The sequence below is a fragment of the Crotalus tigris genome, unplaced genomic scaffold (assembly GCF_016545835.1).
Source record: "Crotalus tigris isolate CLP2741 ecotype Arizona unplaced genomic scaffold, ASM1654583v1 scf7180000024130.134173, whole genome shotgun sequence".
NCBI lineage: Eukaryota > Metazoa > Chordata > Lepidosauria > Squamata > Viperidae > Crotalus > Crotalus tigris.
Window position 1 is genome coordinate 14,873 of NW_024100404.1, and position 24,999 is coordinate 39,871.

A 24,999-nucleotide genomic window follows, 5' to 3' on the forward strand; every position below is an offset into this window, starting at 1 on the left:
CCCAGTCCCCTAATCATCTTTCTTGCTCTTCTCTGCACTCTTTATACAATCTCAGCAGCTTTAGGGAGCAATTAGATGTATGTCTAGATACCAAAGTTTTATCAACAGCTAGAAATTCTTATGGCAGGAGTGCAGGGAATATAAACAGGCAATCACATGTACAAGTAAGTACAGGAAAAGAAAGATCAACTTACCATTGATCATTATTATTAATTAGAGGGAAAATGGCAAGATGAACTATTAAGTTTAATTTAGAAGGAATTTAGAAGTTAGGAATTAGCCTTAATAATCAAAGCAGGTCAGATATTTTAATGGCTCCCATAAGGCTTAACTCATGATAACCCTTAATTGTCTCTTTTTGAATGTAAGTTCTGCCCCAAAGGACCTCCTCCTCATTTTACAGCTAGGTGAGATGCATTATGATGAAAGGATGCTAGGAGATCCTTTGCTCCACATGAAGTCATGCAACAGTTGTGCTGGTTCCTGAATTGTGAGGATCTGCTCACAGTTATTCAAGCCCTGGTCACCTCCCAAATGGACTATTGTGCAAGATGGGCAGCTATATAAACTTAAGAAATAAAATAAAATATGTGGGCACATGTGAGAGGCCATTCTCTATTGTGACCCCTGGCTTTGAAATGTTCTTCCTCTGAAGGACATACTGGTGCTACATTATATGTCCTTTGGCATCCAGTAAAGATTTTATTCTTTTTTATTCTCTGCCTTTTGTCTCTAAGTTCCTTTGTCTGTTTTGCTTATTCATTACTGTCAGTCTTAAAGTAAAGTATTAATTCTTTTACTTGGTTTTATCATTATCTTTTGTTTTTATGCATTGTTTTTATGCACCTAGAGTATCTGATGATAGTGATCAGCCTATAAGTATTTCAAAGACATAAGTAAATAAATACAATACTTATGTCTTGCACGCAACCTGTTCTGTATATTTTCTTTAAGGTGGAAGCATTGGAATACAGAGTCACTGGCTGCTATGCATCCTGAACAATGTGTAATCCTTCAGCGTACAGAAACATTGGATCAGAATACAGCACATAAACAATACTGATTGAATATCTACTCTGGAGCTGTGATGGGTTGCTCAGCCAACTTTCCTTTGGTTTCAACAAGTGAGAGGCTAAAAGAAAGCCTATTGGCAATATAATTTCTTAGCTTTTTTCTATGAAATGTTGAAATATCTCTGATGTTGTATGAATCAGATTTGAAGTATGTGAGAATCAATGCTACATTTCTGTTCTGAAATACCAAACTGAGCTTTTGAGAAATTAAATGACCTAGGTTAACCTCAGCTGTGGGGAATTATTTCTGAATTTGGCTAAAGTAGATAAACTAAAAAGAGAACAAAAGAATTTCTTTGCCTCTTTCCTCCTTTTCTTCTCCTGCTGTTGCTTTATTTATATTGGATGTGGAGTGCCTAATTAGTATGGTTTTAATTCAGAAATACAAATGAAAGTGCTAGGAAAGCAAAGAAATAGAGAAATAAAAGATCAAATAAAATAAAATGTAATAATTGCTGTTTCCATTGAGAAAACTTGTAGCTACAGAAAAAAACTGAAGGGGGAAAAAAAACCCAACTGGGTGCAGTTGTGGTTGATTTTACGGATCTGTTTGTTCTGCAAAGCACTTTTCCAGCAATTATGAGATTGAACTGGACTTCATCTCATTCGGAAACTGTTAACAGAAGAGCTATTTTCCATATGATTCTAAGATTCATCAGTTGTCTTCCTATCTTGTCTCCATAGAGTCATTTAAGGTGAAAGATGAACTTCGGTTACCAGATATGGACTGCAAAAAATCCCATGACATGATAAACTATTCTTAAACTCCTTAACAACTATACACATATTTTTGCAAATATTCCGCTCTCATATGACAACATCCGTGCACTTTTTTGCACACCCTGTCCCCCAAAATTACCTTTTCTATACACATTTGAAATAGCGATATTGGGAAGCATTTACATTTGCAAGAATAACCAGGTTTTGATTCACAGGTTAGTCTGGAGGCGTGAAATTGGGTAAACTCACATTATAATGTGACTTGAATTAATCTAAACTTTCCATAACTCTCAACCACTATCAGAGCAGTGGAGCAATGACTTATAAAAATTATAACCTGAAAAGAACTTGGAATTTGGAGCTGGCAAAGGAGGAATGAACTTATATGGCTAGTTATGAGGGTTGTGAATGGCATGATCAAGAACCATTTTTCCAGTACATGTGCATCTGATTTAAAAGGGGGAAGAACCATTTTAAAAAACACATCAGCATCATTACAGGTAGTCCTCGAAAATGTTGATAACATTCAATTGAAAGGTGAAGGGAGGGCTTTAATGTGTTTCCATCTACCTCTGTGTGATTATTGATTAACTCGCACCTACCTCTCAGCTTTGGGCTGGACTAACAGATCAAGTGGCACTGCTCATGAGGTGACTCATCCTTAGGCCTGGATTAGACTTTTCTGCCACTGCATGTCAGTGGACGTATCTGTCTGTTGCATAGATGTTGCATTTATATGTCTGTGAATGTTACCATTATGGCTAGGGGGTGCTGAAATGGTCCTGGTGTTTAGGACAGGGCTTTTCAACCTTTTCACAGATTGTACCACTTTCAGGACATGACAATATTCAAATACCACCAGTGCTTAGCAAGGTGTCAAAACCGGATGACGGGAAAAAAAAGGGGGGGGATTTTAGGATTTACTGATTAAATTCATTTGTTGTTATAGAAATGGCTAGTTTATAATATTATGGAAAAGTAAAAAGTTGAGGTTCAGTGTTAATGCTTCCTTCTATCACAACAGAGGAAATCGGAAGTCAATGCCTTTTCTTTTTCCCTTCTCTCCCTCACTTTGCCCTTTTTCTCTCACCCTCTGCTCACAAAAGCCCCCCATCTCTTTCACCCTTTGCTCACAAAAGACCACTTACTCGCTCTCTTACTCACTCATACTTTACTCATGAAAGCCTCTTGCTCGCTCTTTCACTCACTCTGCTCACAAAGACCACTTGCCCTCTCTTCACCGCTTCTCTAACAAAAGTCTCTTCTCTCTCTGTTTCTCTGCGTGGTTTTTTTCTCCCTTTCCTGCCAAAACCTGCTCCTTTTATAGCTTCTTCTCTCTCTGCCCTCTTCCTTCTTTTCTCTTCCAGGTGCGTCAGAAGCTCCAATCAGCGTGTAGCTGTGCACTCAGATCCTGGGGCTTCTGCAGCTCCAGCTGATCTCCTCCAGGCCTGTGGGGCATGGTTTTAGCTCATTTCCTCCCCTCATACACTTGGCTAGGGGTCGCATGCCACCTGCCAGGTGCTAAAGCCCTGTTTTAGGAAGTTGAATCCAACCAATCAACATGCAGGACTCGCATCTCTGCACAATGTGCAGTTGGGTTTTGGGACATCAGCCTGTCTGCACCCATCTGCAATCTATGCTTACCCATCAACCTCTTTCCAGCATAGGTATGTGGCAAGGGCCTATGACATTTCACCCTGGCCAACTCACCATGGCCAACTTGCTATAGGAGAACTTGTTGCTGGACAAAAGTTGCACTAATAACAAAGAAATGGTGGAATAGAATCATTAAAGAAAGGATGCAAAGGGAGGGACAGAATGAAATGTGATCAACAAAAAATGAAATATTTTTTTATTTATTTTAAATAATTAAATAGAATTGTTACATTGTTCCGCAGTGAGTTGTCCCATGGCAAGTTGGCTGTGGTGAGTTGGCTGCAGTGAGTTGCCCATGGCAAGATGGCCACAGTGAGTTGGCTGTGGCAAGTTGTCCCATTCTCCGTGGCGATGCCTCCATGCAGTTGCAGATGACTCTAAATCAAGCTTTAGTTGCCTCTCAGTAACAATATTTATTTACTTGCTTATTTATTTATTTGTTTGTTTGTTTATCAGCCTTTTTTGTTGTCCATCTCACCTGATGTTCTACCAAGAGCATTCTGGTTGAGAATATAGTAGCACTAATGAGCGCATCTCAATATGCCCGTGTGCTACACCACTCTTGTGTGAGTTGCACTGGCTCCTTGTAGACCTCTAGGTACAACTGAAGGGACTGGTTGTCCTCTCTTAACTCCTACATGATATGGGGCAAGACTGCCTGTCTCCAATGATTTCTGCCTGCCCTATTTTATTTGCCAGTGTAGGTATGCTCTGAGGGCCCCTCGTTGAAGCTCGATGAAGCCGTGTGGCCTGGTGAGATCTCAGAGGCATGCCTTTCTGTCATGGGGCCTGATAGCTTCCCCTCAGAAATATGGATAGCACTGACCTCTTGCAGTGGTGGAATTCCAATACCTGAACAATGCAGGCCTGGGCCTCTGAGGCCTAGAACAGACTTCCGGAAGTGGCATCCATGCACTTCTGGTGGGCTGTTCTAGGCCTGGGAGGCCTCCTCCAGCTGAACTGGCTGAATTGCGCCACTGCCTCTTGGCCATCAGAAAGCATTGAAGAACTAGCTTTGCCCCCCAGGAATTAGGGCCAGTGGGTTCCTAGAGTTAGGGTGGTTGATAGATAAAAGTGATTTTTTCTTTTTCTTTTTAAACTAATCTTTTATCTTTTATCACAACTTAAGGTTGTGAAGATACAAGTAATTCTCAGTTTTTGGCCAGAACCAGGACCAGAATTTCTATTCCTAAACAAGTCAATTAATTGAGTCATGCTTGATTTATGCAATCTTTTTTTGCCATGATTGTTAAACGAATCACTCAATTGTTAATTGAGTCACATAGATGTTAAATGAATCTAGTTTTCCCCCAATGCCTTTGCTTGTTGGAAGCTGGTTGGGAAGGTCGCAAATGGTGATTGCATGACACCAAGATCCTGCAATCATGGTAAACACATGCCAGTGGCCTAGTGTCTAAATTTAGATCATGTGACCATGGGGATGTTGTGATGGTCATAACTGCAAGGACCAGTCATAAGTCACTTTTTCAATGCTGTGGTAACTTTGAATAGTCACTAAATGAATAGTTGTAAGTTGAGGACTTGTAAATGGCTGTAAGTCTACTCCTTCCTCCTCTTCCTATTTTTCCCTCAACAACAACCCTTTGTTGGGCTGAGAGAGAGTGACTGGCCCAAAGTCACCTAGCTGGCTTTCACGGCCAAGGCAGGATTAGAACTCACTGTCTCCCAGTTTCTAGACCAGCACCTAAACCACTACACTAAACTAGCTCTTTAGTCAGGGCTGCCGTGCATTTCATTGTTTTAAAAGGTTGCTTTATTGTATTGTGTTTTTATTTAGTGTACATTTCTAGTATAACTCAGTGTTATGACCTGTTCTAAACATGGGCATTAGTAGAAAAATATAAACACAAAAGAAAAGTCAGTGACCCATTTTGGTAAGCCTTTGTATCATTCTGCAGCTAATAAAATGCGTCCTGTAATTCATACAATGGGTTCTGTTTTGGGGATCATTCTCATCTCTTCGCTTTTGTTTTCAAATGGCATTAAAGTATACTACCTTGAACTGTAAGTAAGCAAGCAAATGTTGGCAGTCTTGTTGTGCATGCATTTTGTCTGGTCCCCTTTTAAAGCCCACTAAATTGGTCATCCTCATTACCACCTCATTACCAACATATTGGGCTTCACAGTTAAACAAGTGACTATTTATTGATTTATATCAAATGAATGTAGGGGTGATGGAGCATGGATAGTCCTCAACGCCTGGGGTCAGAATTTCCATTGCTAAGCACGGTGGTTGTTAAGAGAATCCAGTCCAACTTTATCACCCTTTTTTGGGCATGGTTGTTAAATGAATTGTTGAAGCTCTTAAGTGAATTACATGGTCATTAAGCAAATCCTGCTTCTTTTATTGACTTTGCTTCTTGGAGGTCAGCTGGGAAAATTGCCAATGGCAACCACATGACCCTGGGATGATACATTTGTTGCACATGCATGCTAGTTGCCAAGTGCCTAAATTTTGATCATGTATCATGGAGATACTGCAACAGTCGTAAGGGGAGAGCCAGTCATAAGTCACTGTTTTCAGGACTTTTGTAACTATGAACGGCCATTAAATGAATGGTTGTAGGTCAAGGACTACTTGTAGTACCCTTCATCCAGCCACCATTACTAAGCTGGATCAAGTTGACTTTTCAGGGGAAAAAAAATGCAGTTGCTTGTATTGTCTTTAAGATACCTTGCAGTCTGGCATTTGTGTGCTCATTTGTGTGCTCTATTGCAGCAATAGCCAAATCTTGTGTTTGCATGTCAAGCTCAAATATATGGGAAAAGCCTTTAAATCAACTAAGAACTGATAACCAGAACTGAGCCATAAATCTAATCCCAGGTGAAGCATTTGTTTGCATCCTTACTTTTTTCAGAAGTCAAAGAGTTATTGTAATCTGAAGCCAATCTTTGAACTTGATTCATTAGCTGACAAGGTAGATTTTGAAACCCGAGCTAGAAAAAGGGGGCACAGATTTAAAAGAATCCCACAGAGATATAACATTATATCCCTTGCTCTCGGTCCAGAGGAGATGCTAAGCAGTGCACAATTCCTTGAGGGTAAAAAGATTCCTATAAAATTGCATTGTCACAATCAACAATTAAAACAATATCTCCAATTTGTAAGATAGTGATGCCATAGTACATAAGTATTATTCATGCATGCCTATGGGTTTTTCTTTACTATGTTCATACTTACTGAGTTTTAATTTTCTTGCGGGCAATGAGGGTGTTATTACTGTGTTCCATCCAGAATCATAAATTAAGTTTCAACTGGCCTTATATATCAATCAGTCATTTGCTCTGGGATAGTTACGATCACATTCATCTAATACTTTTGTGTTGTGAAATCCTTCATAGCAGGGAACAAATGGATAAAAAATCCCTTTTGGCTAACAAAATCATATAGTTCATTTTGTTCTATGACAATAAATAAATAAATAAATCCAAACCCCAAACACCTAAGTCACAAATGGAATCAACTGTTTCATAGAATTAGTTTTCCCATTGTGTAAATGGTAGGATTACAGTCTATTCTTACAGAGGACTAAGGAGGCAGTAAAGAGGATATATATATATATATATATATATATATATATATATATATATATATATATATATATATATGGTCTTTGGTTGTTCGGGTTTTCTCCCGCGTAAAATTGGAAGTGTCTTGGCGACGTTTCGACGAAGTCCCATTCGTCATCTTCAGGCTGTGTTTTCAGCTTCGTGCTTCAAAGCACGAAGCTGAAAACACCAGCCTGAAGATGACGAATGGGACTTCGTCGAAACGTCGCCAAGACACTTCCAATTTTACGCGGGAGAAAACCCGAACAACCAAAGACCTACATACAAACACCGCGAAAACCTCAGAAAACATATATATATATATATATATATATATATATATATATATATATATATATATATATGGATTTTACTTATATAATAAGAAATACATCCAAAGAAAAAAATATAGTATCGTAAATATAAGAAAGAAGAAAAGAGGCAAAGAAAAAGGAGATTAAAAAAAAAGAAAATTAAATAACAGAGAACCTGAAAAATATATATAAAGAAGCAGTTTATAATCTTTGTCTCAGCAGTTATCCATATAATTATAAACAAAACTCTCTCTCTTTCTGAGATTCTGTCATCATTTCCTTCTTTCTAATAACTTATTCTTTCTAATCATCAAAATCATAAATCACAAATTTCCTTTTTTATGCAAAAAATTCCATAAGAGGTTTCCAGTAATTTTCCCTATTTTGCTTTTCTCTATCTTTAACACTTTAGTCCTAATTAGCCCTTAGCTCTGTAATTAGAACATTGTTAGGATCATATTACCCTTATTTTGTAAAATCCATCAATTATCTACTTTCCACAATAATAAACAATCAGCATTCCAGTGGAAGTCTGGCTTGTTTGTCTGTTTGTCTAGTCAATTTTATAATTTTCAAATGCACTTTCATCAAAGAAAAAAAATACTGTTCTGTTTTCTGAAATTACTGTCCTCTTTATTCATTTAAAACTTTCTTAAATCACTATCTTATTAAGATTTTTGCATTAAGTCAAACTCCTTCTAGACCAGTGACGGTGAACCTTTTTGAGACCGAGTGCCCCAAAACCACCCCGCTCCCACCTTGCCCACCACCCTGCACCCCGCCTGCCCGCAGAGCCCCCCCACCTCCACAACTGCCGCAGATCGTCCAGGTGGCCCAGCAGCACCATGGTGGCCACACCCTCCACTCGCACCCTGCAGCATCATCTGTGCATGACGGAGCGCAAGGGTGGAGTCTTGTTCCCACTACCCGGTTGCCATGTCCTTGGCTATGCTGCTCTGTGCAGGCTGCGCCCAGGGGTGACTCTCCTCTGGGGGGGGCTGCTAGTGAGGAGGGAGCCATGGGGGGAGGCAGGGCTGGGGCAACAGCACGCGTGCCCATAGAGAGGGCTCTGAGTGCCGCCTCTGGCATGTGTGCCATAGGTTCACCACCACTCTTCTAGACCATGTATTTTTTTCCCTTCCTGATTCAAAAAAGAAAGCAACTGACTGAGTGCCTTTATTTTTTCCTTGCCATTTGGAAGATTTCTTTTAAGTTGTTAATTAATTGTATCCTAAAGTATTTAAGAAAGTAGGATTTTTTTTATGGGTCAAGTGTCCATAAGGAAGGAGGATTATGGGGGGAGGGAGGGGGGGAGGTATTTTATTGTAAAAAGTTTATAAAAATTTCAATAAAAAAAAAGTTGGAAGGGACTTGAAGGTCTTCTAGTAATCCAACCCCCTGCTCAGGCAGGAAACCCTCTACCATTTCAGACAAATGGCTGTCCAATCTCTTCTTAAAAACCTCCAATGTTGGAGCACCCACAACTTCTAGAGGCAAGTTGTTCCACTGATTAATTGTTCTAATTGTCAGGAAATTTCTTCTTAGTTCTAGGTTGCTTCTTTCCTTGATTTGTTTCCATCTATTGCTTTTTGTCCTGACTTCAGCTGCTGTGGAGACTAGGTTGACCCTCCTTTGTAGCAGTTTCTTAGATATTGGATGTTTAGATATTAAATAATCTTCTATTGAATAATGTCTTTTACTCAGGCTAATCAAATAAGGTTTAAGATTTAGCATGATGTGCAAACTCTATCAAATGTGCTTTTTTCCCCAGTAGTGCTGTCTGTTCCTCTTTGGGTAAGTTGCTTTTGGGTGGCTTGCTGGTACAGAGGATGTTGGTGATTTCGAGTCTGATTCTGTTAGCGTCGTCGGGGTTGATTTTGGTCAGGCTTGTTTCAACTCCACATATAATGGTTTCAGTGGGGATGTGTTTGGGAGTGACTGCAAAGTTGAATCCTTTGGAAAGGACATTGGTTTCGGCTTTGGTGAGGATCCTATCTGAGATTTTATGCACTGTTTGTTTCATGTGTGGCTGTGAGGGAGGAGGGGTTTGTTTCTGGCATTCTCGAAATCACCAACATCCTCTGTACCAGCAAGCCACCCAAAAGCAACTTACCCAAAGAGGAACAGACAGCACTACGTAACCTGAAAGAAGACACCAGCATAATAATCCTACCAGCAGACAAGGGCAACGCCACGGTGGTTATGAACACATCTGACTACCAAACCAAATTAACCAACCTACTCCAAGACTCCACATACAAACCCCTAAATACAGATCCCACCACCTACCTGGAAAAAACCACCAGATCCAAAATAAAAGCCTCCCCCATTAGCGAAGAGATCCAGCAAAGAATCATTCCCAGAGAGAAATCATCCAGATGCCCCAAACTCTATGGTCTCCCCAAGATACACAAAGAAGGAACCCCACTCAGACCTATAGTCAGCTCCATAGGCTCACCTCTACAAAACCTAGCCAAATTTCTCGCCAAACAACTACAGCCCTATGCAGAATCCATCACCTCACACGTAAAAAACTCATTCCAGTTTATAGAGATCATAAAGAAACAAAACTTACAGCCCAGCGACCTACTAGTGAGCTTCGATGTCATATCCCTCTTCACCCAAGTGCCTATCAAAGAAGCCTTGACAGCTATTCAAAACAAATATAACCCCCCCAAACACATCTTAGATCTGACCAACCACTGCCTATCCAACACATACTTCATCTATAACGGACAAAAATACAAACAAACAGAAGGAGCACCCATGGGATCACCCCTCTCACCTGTCATTGCCAACCTCTACATGGAACACTTTGAAACCCAAGCTCTAGAAAAATCGGATCACAAACCCAAACTCTGGCTCAGATACGTAGACGACACCTTCATAATCTGGCCACATGGGAAAGAAAAACTGGACAACTTCCTCACACACCTCAACAGCCTACACCCCAAAATACAGTTCACCATGGAAACAGAAGCTAACAACCAACTTCCCTTCCTGGATGTCTTAGTCTACAAGAAATCCAATGGCTCCCTAGGACACACCATCTACCAGAAGAAAACACACACAAACCGCTATCTGCACGCTCTCTCACACCACCACCCAGCACAGATCAACTCTGTAGCCAAGACACTCATCTCCAGAACAAAACGCTTAGCTGACGAACAACACCTAAAAACCGAACTACACACTCTCACCAATGTACTAACATCCAATGGATTCCAAAGAAATAAGATTACAAACCTAATCCAAAAAGAAACCCCCACTAAAATCCAAGACAAAGAACAAGAAAACGGCAAAGCCCTCCTCCCATACATAAAAGGCACCACAGACAGAATCAGTAAGATCCTCCATAAACACAACATCAAAACAGCATTCTGCACAAACAGAAAAATATCCACCATCCTTAGAAACCCCAAAGATAAAATTGAATTAGAAAATCAAGGAGTATACGAAATCCCATGCACCACTTGTCCCACCACATACATCGGACAAACCAACAGAAGAATAAGTGCACGCATTGAAGAACATAAGAACTCAGTCAAAAAAGAGGAACCAACATCTTCCCTGGTCCAACACCTTAAAGCCACAGGACATGAAATTGACTTTAAAAATACCAGAACCATTGCCAAAAGTGAACATTTTAATAACAGAATAATCAGAGAAGCCATCGAGATAGAAAAACGCCCACACAGCATGAACAAGCGAGATGATACCTCCCGCCTACCAGCCATTTGGAAACCCGCCCTTATTGACAAACGACTCCCTAACACAAAAAATGATACCAGACCCACACTCACAAAAACCACACAGGATGTCACCACCACACATCCACGCAAAAAACAAACCCAAAGCCACACCGATGATGAGGCACGACCACAAACCAGAAGCCAGACCACAGCTGCATCATTAGCCACTTTAAACCCCTCCAATCCATACATGAAGCAAACTGACACCCTCCATGAAGAGGAGACACGACCACGAACGCGAAGCCAAAAAATAGCAAGGCAGCCCAAAATCTTAAACCCCTCTGCAACTCAGACTAACCTGAGCACAACCAAACAGAACACTCCCCCAGCCAATCAGAGCACAGCCAAGCCCCTAACCATTCAGAACACACCTCCACCCAATCAGAACACAGCCAAGCTCCCACCCAATCAGTTCATACCCCCACTGGCAGTTAAAAGGAATAAACAGCTAAGACCACACATTGCTGCTCAAAGCACGAAGCTGAAAACACCAGCCTGAAGATGACGAATGGGACTTCGTCGAAACGTCGCCAAGACACTTCCAATTTTACGTGGGAGAAAACCCGAACAACCAAAGACCTACATACAAATACCCGCGAAAACCTCAGAAAACAAATATCGAACCTCTACGGGGAGGAAATCCACCATCTGACCAGGACCTATGAAAAACTTGAAGTCCAAAGAGCTTCCATTTTATGCGACCTCGCATTCCTACGCAAAATCTAATCCCCACATGTTTCCAACTGAAATTCCACTCCAACTCTGCAGCCACCAAACGGATCCTGAAAAGAACAGAATTGGCCCTAATCAGAAATGAACTTCACACAAAAAGATTCCTCCTAGACCGAATTAACAAAGATCTCCTCACACTCGCGGGTGTTTTTGTATGTAGGTCTTTGGTTGTTCGGGTTTTCTCCCGTAAAATTGGAAGGGCTGCGACGTTTCGACGAAGTCCCATTCGTCATCTTCAGGCTGGTGTTTTCAGCTTTGTGCTTCGAGCAGCAATGTGTGGTCTTAGCTGTTTCTTCCTTTTAACTGCCAGTGGGGGTATTAACTGATTGGGTGGGAGCTTGGCTGTGTTCTGATTGGGTGGAGGTGTGTTAGTGTCCTTAATGGTTATAAAAATACGAATCCCGGGCATATTTGTTCAATGATGCAATCTTCAATCTCCGGGAAGAGTATACTCCAGTATTTATTATTAAAACAACATTTAAAACAATAAAAACAGTTATATACAAGATTAAAACAACTTAGCTTTCGCTGGTCCTCTGCCAGCGTCCTCAGAGTGGGGCTTAGGGGGTGGGAAAGTTCTTTTTATCCCCTTGCTGATCCAATTGCCTACTCATTGCCCTCGTGACAGGGCCACACATATATATATATTTGCCAGAAACTGGTATTTACTTCTGGTTTCCAGCAAAAAACACTCATTGGGTACAATGGGTTCATTTAATGACCACTACAAAAATGTCATAAAATCATCATTGACCTACATAATGACTGGCACAACTTACGACTGTAATTCTGAACTCAGTTATGCTCATAAGTCAAGGGATACCTATATATGAGTTACGAACCCATGAGTTGTGTTTGGATAGTTACACTTCAGCTTAATAAAATAAAATGTAAAAAAAACATCGGGGACTTGAATTCAGTTGTGTCCCTCCTCTTCTCATTTTGTTTTTTCATTAATGAGTAAACCAACCAAAAGTCTCCCATCAAGGATCGTTTCTTATTATGACTGAAATGGGGATTTTTTTTAAAAAAAAAGAGCAGTGAATAAAATCATTGTTAAATTACTTGTTGAGTTACTTGTTTGGAAACTTCTGATCAGACATTTCTGCTCCTGCATAAATGGAAACCACAGATCAGCATAGTTTTGACTTGCACAAAGAGCTGGGGGAAAGGAAGAAAGAGCAAAGTTGTTTGCAGGAACAAATCTCAGTTTATGCGGCTGATCATCTGAATACAGCAAGGAGTGTATCAGGAGCTATTTTTCTATAAGAAAATGACATGTTTTTACTGAGCTGTTAAATCTTAAAGTCTAAAGTCAATGACACTCATCAGTTAATCGGGGAATTTATCTTAGTCAAAGCCAAAAACCAATCTAATTTGTCTTTTTGGGGGACTGTGAATGCCTGGAAATGTCATTCAGATGTTTGAATCTTGGCTATAAGCACAAGAATGAGAAAATACATTCAGAATACTTATTCAAATACAATTTGTGTAAATATTTTTTTAAAAAATCAGAAATGAATATGGGAACTGGATGGAATAAACCTATAAATCAAGATATGTGATGCTGACAGAGATGATAAATAAAATAATTTGTCTGTTTCTAATAGACGACCCAAATTATCAGCTTATAAAATTTCCCTACAGCGGCTGCCATGTCAATAGGGGATGAGCTGTATACGATCATGTGTGAAGATGATTTTCCTTGCCATAATTAATTGTGCGGTAATGTTAATAAAAACAAACCATAGTCATGTAGTGTTCATAAAAACAAAACAAAAGAAAACAAAACCTTACCCTAAGCAATATTCCTTTCTTTCAGAAAACAAGAAAAACAAATCTGCTTATTCACACGCTTAATAGTATGGACAAAGCAGACATTTCATTTAGGCACCATAAAGACTCCAGTTGAGAATGATTTGCTGTCACAGAGGTAAGCAAATTAACCAAATTAATCAAAGCAAAGAATACATTCAACTTTGTTTCTGGGGAAAAAAAATCTGACCTTGAGATTTGCTGATTAGATAAGCTTGTTGTTATAGAAATGGTTAATATATGCTAAGTATGCAAAAGTAAAAACCTGAGGTTGTAACTTTATTATTTTTATACAACTGTACTGAAAAGAGTTTAAAGTTAATGCTTTCTTTCATTTTTCTCTTTACCTCACATTTCTCTCTTCCCCTTCCTTCCTTTCCCAGTTCTCTACAATCCTTATTTTCATTTGTATTTGTACTTTGATAATTTCAATAAAATCTTATTAATTTCAATAAGATATAAATGAATGATTTGCTATCTTATTCATAAAGAAAAAAGTGTAATAGGTGTCTAGTCATAGGGAACACACACACACAAACACACACATACATTTCTTATTCACTTCTCGGATTTGCCCAGTCTTAAACATACGGTAGATCGAGTAGTCTTTTTACTAAACAAAAGTAAACCCACCTCAGAGGACTGTGTAATGATGCCATTAGTTGTGTTTATATTTTTTCCTTGAGAGACATTGAGAAACTGTTGTGATGGAACCAGAATGAAGAAATAGGAGCAATATCTTTTGCAAAATGCGAAGTATGCAAACAGCAAATGAAGGGCTTCCAAATAATCTTGAAGGGACAATTAAAACAGAAGATTTGTACTTGAAACAACAATGGCTTGATAAAAAATTGCTCAAGCTGTTGCTGTGTGAGATCAAAGCTGACTCAGGTTTCAAGGAAAAGCATCCCTTGTGGACTGGGCTGTAGAAGTGTAGGATTTAAGTGAACAGCTGACAGATTTCCATAGTGAAATATTGCAAACAATGCCAGAGAACCACAGGCTTCAATTTGTTCATGAATCTGACAGAGGTGATAAGGAGGAAAAATATACTGTAGAAAACATTCCCAGGAACTGAGCAATCCTTGGGAATAAAAAGTTAAACAGGACACATGGGAATGGCAGTCTACACAGAAATGAAGAAATAAGCCTTGGTGGGTTTTTAAAAATTTCTTTACACGGTATATAAAGTTTTCGACAAGGCTCTACATCTAGAGAAGAGAGAAATACCTACTATGGCAATATTCTAAACATCTGTATCCTTTTTTTCTTGTAATTGTATATACTGGTTATCCCCTATGTTTTGAAAGTCTGAAAGTAGATACCTCTGTATGCAGATAAGAACCATTTTTGCCCTCCACAATTATTAGAATAAGAAAAAGAGACAAAAAGTTAGGAGTTTAGTAGCCTTGTTTAGATGGATCAGTCATGCTTGTTTCAAGAAAGAAAGATATGCCTATGTAACACATTATGGTCTGCTCTGGTGGGCAGTTGGTAAGTGAGCACCTGTCCAGCCTAGACAAGTTCAAATCATCAGGATCAGATGGGCTACACCCCAAGGTTCTGAAGGAACTGGCAGATGTGATCTCAGAACCATTGAAGATCCTGGGGAACTGGGGAACTACCAGAGGACTGGAAAAGAGCTGATGTAGTTCCCATCTTCAAAAAAGGGGGAAAATGGACCGAGGAAACTACAGACCTATCAGCCTGACCTCAATACCAGGGAAGATTCTGGAAAAGATTATCAAGTAACAAATCAGCAAACACCTAGAGGCAAACAAAATCATAACCAAAAGGCAACATAGGTTTGTCAAAAACAGATCATGCCAGAAAAATCTTATTGCATTCTTTGACCAGGTGACAAAATTAGTGGACCAGAGGAATGCTGTGGATATAATTTACTTAGACTTCAGTAAGGCATTTGACAAAGTAGACCACAACTTACTACTTGATAAGATAGAAAAATGCAGGTTAGACAGCATCACCACCAGATGGATCTGTAGCTGGCTGACCGGCCGTACTCAGCGTGTGGTCCTCAATGGAACCACATCTGCATGGAGGGAAGTGTGTAGTGGAGTGCCCCAGGACTCTGTTCTGGGCCCAGTGCTCTTCAACGTCTTCATCAATGATTTGGATGAGGGGATAGATGGGGAACTCATCAGATTTGCAGACAACACTATGCTGGCAGGAAGAGCCAACACTCCAGAAGATAGGCTTAAGATACAGAAGGATCTTGACAGACTTGAACATTGGGTGCTATATAATAAATTGAAATTCAATGGTGAAAAAAGTAAGGTTCTACATTTAGGCAAGAAAAAACAAACGCACAGGTATAGTATAGGTGGTACCTTGCTCAGTAGTAGTAACTGTGAGAGGGACCTCGGAGTCCTAGTGGGCAATCACTTAAATATGAGCCAGCAGTGTGCTGTAGTTGCCAAAAAAGCCAACGCAGTGCTAGGCTGCATTAACAGAGGGATAGAATCAAGATCACATGAAGTGTTAATACCACTTTACAATACCTTGGTAAGACCACACTTGGAATACTGCATTCAGTTTTGGTCACCATGATGTAAAAAAAGTGTTGAGACTCTACAAAGAGTACAGAGAAGAGCAACAGATGATTAGGGGACTGGAGGATAAAACATAAAAGGAACGGTTGCTGGAATTGGGTATGTCTCATTTAATGAAGAGAAGGACGAGGGGGACATGATAGCAGTGTTCCAATATCTCAGGGGCTGCCACAAAGAAGAGGGAGTCAAGCTATTCTCCAAAGCACCTGGAGGCAGGACAAGAAGCAACGGATGGAAACTGACCAAGGAGAGAAGCAACCTAGAACTAAGGAGAAACTTCCTGACAGAACAATTAACCAGTGAAACAACCTGCCTCCAGAAGCTGTGAATGCTCCAACACTGAAAGTTTTTAAGACGAGACTGGACAGCCATTTGTCTGAAATGGTATAGGGTTACCTGCCTGAGCAGGGGGTTGGATTACTAGAAGACCTTCAAGTCCCTTCCAACTTTTTTTTTATTGAAATTTTTATAAACTTTTTACAATAAAATACCTCCCCCCCTCCCTCCCCCCATAATCCTCCCCCCTCCTTCCCAGAGCTGAATACAGGGTTAAAAAAAACAAGAAAAAACATACAAATTAAATAAACATCAATCAATTATACATACATCCAAAAAGATTAAAAATGCTTTAACTCCAATACATTAAACTTTATTATTATTATTATGGATCATCGCACAATCAGCCAGATGTTCAGACTGGATTTGGCATTTTGTCTACCTATCGAGTCCTTACCTACGACCTGGGATAGGCAAATGTGGATGTGTGATGGTATTACAGATATCATTGCAGGATGGAAGCAGTTCTTAGTAAGGCCGCCTTTTGCAATTGACTAATAGCGAATTTGTTAATGCCAATGGTGTTCAAGTGGTGCTCCAGTTGTTTTGGGATTGCACCCAAGGAGCCTATCACTATTGGTACTACCTTTGCTTGCTTTTGCCACAGTCTTTCTATTTCTATTTGTAGGTCTTTGTATTTTGTTATCTTCTCCAGTTCTTTCTCATCTATTCTGCTGTCTCCAGGCACTGCCACATCCACTATCCAGACTTTTTTGTCTTTCTTATCGACAATTGTTAAGTCTGGGTGTTATGTTGCAGGTGCTTGTCTGTTTGAATTCTGAAGTCCCAGAGCAGTTTAATTTTATCATTTTCTATGACTTTCTCTATTTTATGATCCCACCAGTTTTTGCTTACAGGCAAATGATATTTTTTGCAGATCTTCCAATGCACCATTGTTGCTACTTTGTCATGCCGCTGCTTGTAGTCAGTCTGTGCAATCTTCTTGCAACAGCTTACCAGGTGGTCCACTGTTTCTTCAGCTTCTTTGCATAGGTGGCACTTACTGTCTGTTGCTGTCTTTTCAATTTTGACTTTGTATGCATTTGTCCTTAAGGCTTGGTCTTGTGCAGCAGAATTAGTCCCTCGGTCTCTTTCTTCAATTTTCCTGCTCTTAGCCATTGCCAGGTTTTATTATTATCTGCTTTCCCAGCTATTTTTTTCATGTATTGGCCATGTAGTGCTTTGTCTTCCCATGCCTCTATTCTGTTCTTCATTTGGTTCTTCATTAGGCCAGTTTGGTCTCTCCAGTAGTCAGTAAGCCTTCCTGATATACTAATTTCAATGCATCTTCATCATTGTTCTTCAGATATTCTTCCAAAGCCATTTTTTTCTTCTTCAACCATCTGATGTACTTGTAGAATTCCACACCCACCTATTTGTCTTGGTAGATAAAGTCTGTCAATGTCACTGGGTGGATGAAGGGCATGATTCATTGTCATTATTTTTCTGGTCTTCCTATCCATTGCTTTTAGTTCTGCTTGAGTCCAGTCTACTATTCCAGCTGTGTACCTAATGACTGGGATTGCCCAGGTGTTGATTGCCTTTATGGTATTTCCTCCATTGAGTTTGGACTTTAAGATCTTCTTCACTCTCTTGATGTATTCACCTCTAATCTTTTTCTTGACTTCAGTGTGCTTGATGTTGTCAGCTTGAAGGATATCCAAGTATTTGTAATAATCTTCCTCATCCAGACTCTTAATGTTATTTTCGTGGGGCATCTTGATGTTGATGATGATGATGATGATGATTATCGTTGTTATCGTTGTCATTGTTGTTATTATTGTTATTGTTGTTGTTGTTTTATTCTCAGGCAGAGGATTTTTCCATCACAGAGTACTTTACACCTTACACTGGAGGTATTAACAATTGATGGTGGAGCTTCCTATTTGCAAAGTACCTGCTCTAAAGCTGGATGCAGATAGAAAAGACCAGGATTACTTGATCCATGGTACCAGTGAGAGCATCCCAGAAGCCAAATTGAAAAGAGGCATTGGATTCAACCCTGTTCTCTGAGATATGTAAAGCAAGTAAGATGGGAGACCCTGGAAGAAAAAAACACTTGACTAAGAGAATTTGACTGGCTGTTGAAATCAAATTCTTTCCAAGGAGCCTTTAGATAAGGAGAAATTTGGCTTGTGGAATCATATTACTACAAAATTGTTTTGATAATTTTCCTTTTGCTGGAAGAAAAGGGATGTTAGCATATATATGGAATACAGAAAAACATTGCCTATTTTGCAGAGTAGTAGGCTAAATGTTGTGAAGGAACATTTAGATATACAGTGAGCTATTGGGACATGAGATTTCACCTCTGATAAATATTGTAGGTATATTGTAAATCAGAGTTTCTCAACTTCAGCAACTTTAAGATGTATGGACTGCAACTCCTAGAATTTCCAGTGGTTAAAATTGAGAAATGCTATGGTAAATCATTACTTTAGCCACAGTATTGAAATTTCATTTCTCTGAAGTGATTTGAAGTATATGTTTTTGACCAGCAAGAAAGCAAAGAAGTGCCTGTTTTCCTGTAAGTGAAGATACAATGTAGATAAGATGGCTTTGTGTAAAAATTAAATATAAATGTTTTGTTTTACTAGAGCTGATATGCCTAGAAAATTTGTTTTAGCTTGTATAAAAAGAAGCACTGGCCAAAAATACTCTATGCAATATGACATTTTTGCTGCTTTCTTCCTTGATAGATTTCTAAACAATCTCCCTCAAGGGTAAAGAGCTGAGAGATATGTCTGAAAATCTTAGTTAAATAGATCTTTTGAAATTGTTCCTATTCATGGGAGGTTTCTATCAACCTCAGGAAAAAAAGTGAAATTAGAGGATGGGTATCAAGACCACATCACCATGATACAAAAAAGATGTTGAGACTCTAGAAAAAATGCAGAGAAGAACAACAAAATGATAAGGGGTCTTGGAGGCTCAACCATACGATGAATAATTGAGACAACTAGGTATGACTAGTTTAACAAAGAGAAGGAGTAGAAGTGACATGATAACAGTCTTCCAATACTTGAGGGACTGTCACAGCAAAGCACCTGAAGATAAGACAAGAAGTAACAGGATGAAGATAATTAAAGAGACATCCAACCTAGAACTAAAGAAGAATTTCCTGACAATGAGAACAGGGGAATGACTCACTTCCAGAAGTTGCAGGTGCTTCAGCATTGGCGTTTTCAAGAAGTCATTTGTCTGGAATGGTATTGGGCCTCAGCTTGAGCAGAGGGTCCCTTTCAATATCCCAATATCTTCCAACCATATGATCTATGTTCTACATTAATACTGTGAAAATAGTAGATGGGTTGACATTAAATGTAGTTTTGGTGACCCCATTCTGGACTGCTTCTCATCATAAAAGGACTAGGAAACAAAAGAGTTGTCTTTGACCTTGAAAAAAGATTCTCCTTTTTATTAAGTAAGCAAATATGGGAAGCTGTGGATTGAGCAAGGGCACCTAGAGATTGTTCCTGCAGCAATCTGACACAAGTGAGACATATGTGCTCACTAATGTGAGCACAGATAGCTGTGCTGATTCACAAATGCTGGTATGTGCCTCGGTGGAAGTTGTTAAGGCAACCCTTATCCAATTAAGCCAGGCATAATATCTGTACAGATAAATGGGTGTTTTCCCTCTAAGTCTTTACACAACATTTGTACATCTGGGAAAGAATTCAATGCATTTAGACGAGAGGTCAGCATTCTTTATTTGGAACCCCTTGTTTTCATTTACTGTCCATTATTTAGCATTCTTGATTCTGTCATCAGTATCTTAATGGAAGGTGAATTAACGATAGGATGAGACTCAAAGAAGGCTCTTTGTGTTTCAGGATTAGCCACAAGAAAGAACGCTCCAGCTGCTTTCTCCAAATCTGTATTTTCAGTTGCCCATTCTCCTTGCAGTATTAAAAACTTGTCATGGGGTACATTGTAATCCTCACAGCTGTGCTTTCCTCCCATTTCAGATTCTGTGCATAGCTCAGATGTATTGCATAGTTCCAGCAGTAATGATAGATGCTTGTCCAGAAGCATTGCTAGTACTGCTCCACAGTCAAAGCATAGGCTCTCTGGAAAATACATGGGAGATTTATTTCATATAGGGAATACAGGAAAAGCAAGTTTCCCCTTGATTCCGAGTTATGATGAAACAATGTGATAGAACATCCTGCCATATGAACATCATCGTTAAGAACTCTTTAAGAGAAGTCCATCTCTCTTCAGTCAGCACTAGGCTTGCCCAGTTATCATAATTTCTTTGTTTTCTTTTTAAGAGCAATTTTGGACAGGGGCCTTGCTAGGAAGGAAGGCTTATGGCTGAATAAACTCATTACAGTTTGGCATTCAAGTCTGAGTTTGGTTCTTAATCTTGTGGTATTTCCTTGATCTGTTGTGTTTTAAATCCCTCATCTCAACTCCAAATACTGACTGCTGTGATCCCCAGTAAGTAATACACATCTCATCATACTCCGGTTTATTGTTTTTCCTGGTTTGCCTGCACAATTTTTGTTTATAAAAATACTGAGTTACAACAAAATTGGGACAAATTTTCTGGGGATATTTTTTTTAATTTTATCCTACTGATTTAAATGAAGGATAGAAAAGAACATAAGAAATGTGTGTGTGTGTGTGTGTATACAAATTGCCAAACACACTTGTTTATTAATACATACCAATGCTGCCATGAAATTTAGAAATTATCTCAAATTATATTCAGCTCTGCATGGTTTTTAGATGGGAAATAATTTTGAGTTCAGAATTTAGACTCAGATGTGTTTAAATGTGAAGAAATTTTAAAGGACGACTTACAAGTTTTAATACTGAAAACTTGGTGAAGGGTGAATGTGCCTAGCTTCCCACAAAATTCAGTAATAATAGCAGTTGTTAGTTTTTATTACATCCTGGGGGGGTACTTGAAGAATTGATATGTTTTAAATTGAGACCAAAGTAATTGTTGATTGATGAAGCAATCAGTGTTATCCCTTTACGTTTCCTTTCCTTTCCTTCTATTGACTTGCCTTGCCTTGCCTTGCCTTTCTTTTTCTTCTTTTTCTTTTGAGGAAGGTGAGAATATAACCAGGAAAATGTGAAACTCAGTGGAGAAAAAGAGAGAAGATAATACTTTAAACGTTTGCATCTCTAAGCATATGGCATTTGTTATAATTTCTACCAGCCAATCTCATTGTCCCTGAGGTTGAGGAATGCTTATTATATATTGAAAAACATAATCCAAAGAAATTATGAGGAAATTCTAAAGTAAACTGAGAATGTAATGAAATTCAACTTCTTAATATATTTATTTGTGAATTCTTTTTTAAAAAGATAACACAAAAATCTCTGTGTGTATTCCTGCCCATTTTCCCCAATGTACCGTACATATTTTTAAATGTGCTTTTCCTCATGATACATGTTTCAGTTTGCATGCTTCCTCCTACGTACATTTTTATTGTTGGAGATTTTTGTTTTTACACAATGTACTAATTTTAAGACATTTTTATTATCCAGCTTCACCTTGTAATTCAAGGAATTATGTATCTGGGATTAAAATTCTGTACTAATTTGGATATAAATTTAGGAAATATACATTAAATAAGAAGAAATGTATTCCCTGTCCTCAGTCATCTATAAGTTTGAATTAACATTTCATCCATAGGTGTAGTAGACAACAGACAACTCTGTCTTTCCATTTTATTTATTAATTCAGTGGAAAGAGTGATTATGAACTTCTGAACAAGTATCTGGAGACTCCCTTAAGTGGCCAAGGACAATAATATTATCCCATACAATCAGCTTTACTTTTTCAACTCACTTCTGAGTCCAATTTAAAGATTTGTCTTAAATAATATAAAGGAAGATTAGGGAGTCTTTCTTTTATGGAAGAAAGGGAGTTTCTTTGTATAGAAATTTCACATAGGTGCATTGCTATATATGAGAAGAGAGAGGCTCAGGATAATGTCCTAGATCATGGAATGGGGAAATTCATAGTCTTCAGTCATTTCCTTTAGAGTGGCCTCACTGAAGTTATTGCACTGAGTCTTAAGAAACCAGGGCAGATGGTGTCATCAAAATGAGGATTTGTTTTCCTTTACTTAAAAAAGGTCATTTCTTTTTTTTTTTTAAAGCAAGAAGAGCTGTTTCAGCAGCCACAGAAAATCTAAGGAGAAAACAAAATGCAATTCTCCAGCTGTTTAGTAGGTCACAAGCTGCCAAATGCATTTGAAGCTGGCCCACAAAAGAGGACAAGAAGCAATGGATGAAAACTAACCAAGGAGAGAACCAACCTAGAACTAAGGAGAAATGTCCTGACTGTTAGAACAATTAACCAGTGGAACAGCTTGCCTCCAGAAGTTGTGGGTGCTCCAACACTGGTAGTTTTTAAGAAGAGATTGGACAATCATTTGTCTGAAATGGTATAGGGCAGGGGTCCCTAACCCCCGGACCATGGCCTATTTGCAACTAGACTGTGCAAGCGTGCGCCTGCATGCTCAATTCACATGAGTAGTGGGCTGGGATGCATGTGCACATGTGGGCAGCTCAAGTTGAGCTGTGTGTGCATGCATGCCGGCCTGCTGCTCGCACAAGTTGAGTTGAGTTGCGTATGTCCTCATGCATGCCTGCCCACCACTCATATGGCCCAGTTCTCCTCTCCCCCTATCAGCTAGGCTGCTAAGGTTGGGGACCGCTAATATAAGATCTTGGACTAGAAGACCTCAAAGGTCCCTTCCAACTCTGTTATTCTATTATTCTGTTAAGATCTTTTCCAATTCTGTTATTTTGTTATTCTGTTCTTTCAAATGCAGACTAAACATTGCCAAAAGATTGTGTTAAACCTCTTGTGTCTCTAGGTTTCATGCAAAGACATTCTTAAACCTTCAGGTGAATAAAAAAGCAAGACTGAAATTGAATAAATTATTTCATTTTGGGGTTGGATGTTGTTCATTTTGGGGTTGGATGTTGTTCAATTCCTAGCCCACATTTCTGCCTGAGGCTATTCAGAAGCTTAAGATAAAATATACACAAGTTTAACATCAGTAACAACAGTTAAAATTCTTCTTAGCATAATGGAAAAGGCCTGGTTGAAGAAACTCTTAATTCCTTTTTTGAGAGTGGAAAAAAATAGAGGTCCAAAGCAATTCCTGGGGGAAAGCAATCCATAGTCTGGGAATAACATAAGAGGTTTCATCTGAGCAGCTTTTATTTCTGAGTAAAAGCATCAGCATAAAAATATAGAAGAAACTGTATTCCACAAACAGCTTGCAGTAAGGAAGGATGTTTGAAGAAATAGACCCAACAAAGAAAGAGTCTGCTTTTTTTTCCCCTGGGAATCACGATCGTATATTAAAATGCCAATATTTCAGATATTGTATATAAAATTAACAAGAACAGAGGCATTGCATAGGCATGTATATTTTTTATATATTTCATGTCTATGCTTATGTTGATTGTGTGTTTGTATTTATGAATGTGTTTATGTGTGAGTTTACATGTATACATAGGAAGGAAACAGGAAAAAAACAATCATTGTTTTGACCTTATTTCTATAAATCAATATTTCTGACATATGGAGGTTGAAGGGGGGAAAGGAATCATTCTGCTGCTCAATTAGGAAGCCAAGCCTGCAGCCTAATTAGGAATGTGATCAAGCAAATGGGTTCCTAGTTTAAACATTCCCACACTTGACCTGAAATGTCTGAATTGGCAGCATATGCATGCAACTACCAAGAAAAGGACAACGACATCTCAGCAGCCAGAGCTGCCTCCAGGGTTTTCCCTTATCATGGGTAACTTATTGAAAAATTATCCTCGGGGGCAGATCATCACATTAAGAAGTGCTTCTGTGAACTGTATCCTGATTGGTTGGAACTCTGTTCCAAGGACCTGGGAAAATTGGGGCTGATATATCCTGCTTATTTGTTTTGGCATACCTCTGCTTTAGCATTTAGCTCATCCTGAAATGCTTCTTTGTTTTGAGTTACTGATCAGCCAGGAAGCTACACAGTGTTTTAACTATTAGATATTGACCCTCACAAGAATCCAACTTGAATCTAATGCAGAGCTTTATGCTGACCCTCCTCCTGCTTCCTTGATAGGTTAGTGTGAACTAAGGATTTCATTGGGGTAAGGGGTTTACAAAAATAAATATGATTTAGTCTATAAAGTGCAACAGTTCTTAGACTTGCCTAGGCAGAATAAAGCCAGGAATGAATTTTGACAGTGTTCAAACTCTGCTTGAAGGGTTTATTATTATTATTATTTCCCCTCCTTGTACATTGTTTATGAACCCCCACTGTTGGAGAATCCTTGATCTAATGAGTGTTCCTCACAATACTTTGGGCCACAGTCTTGAAGTCTTTGATTTGGAGCCACTGATTCAGACTTCTGAAGCTAACATTCACCATTTAGCAGCTTGGCATGGCATGAGCCACTGCATACATGAATAAATAAATATGTGCAGCCT

At 39.0% G+C, this 24,999-nt stretch overlaps 1 long non-coding RNA gene across 2 annotated transcripts; it reads left to right on the top strand.

Annotated features, from left to right (window-relative positions):
• The first annotated feature begins 985 nt into the window (after positions 1-985).
• Positions 986-22,810, top strand: LOC120298778. 2 transcript variants are annotated; one of them, XR_005554213.1, is made up of 3 exons: positions 986-1,124; positions 13,640-13,750; positions 22,664-22,810. It is a non-coding gene; the product is annotated as an uncharacterized LOC120298778 (long non-coding RNA). The 2 variants fall into 2 exon arrangements; XR_005554212.1 differs by lacking the exon at positions 22,664-22,810 and adding an exon at positions 18,349-18,685.
• The last annotated feature ends 2,189 nt before the right edge of the window (positions 22,811-24,999 follow it).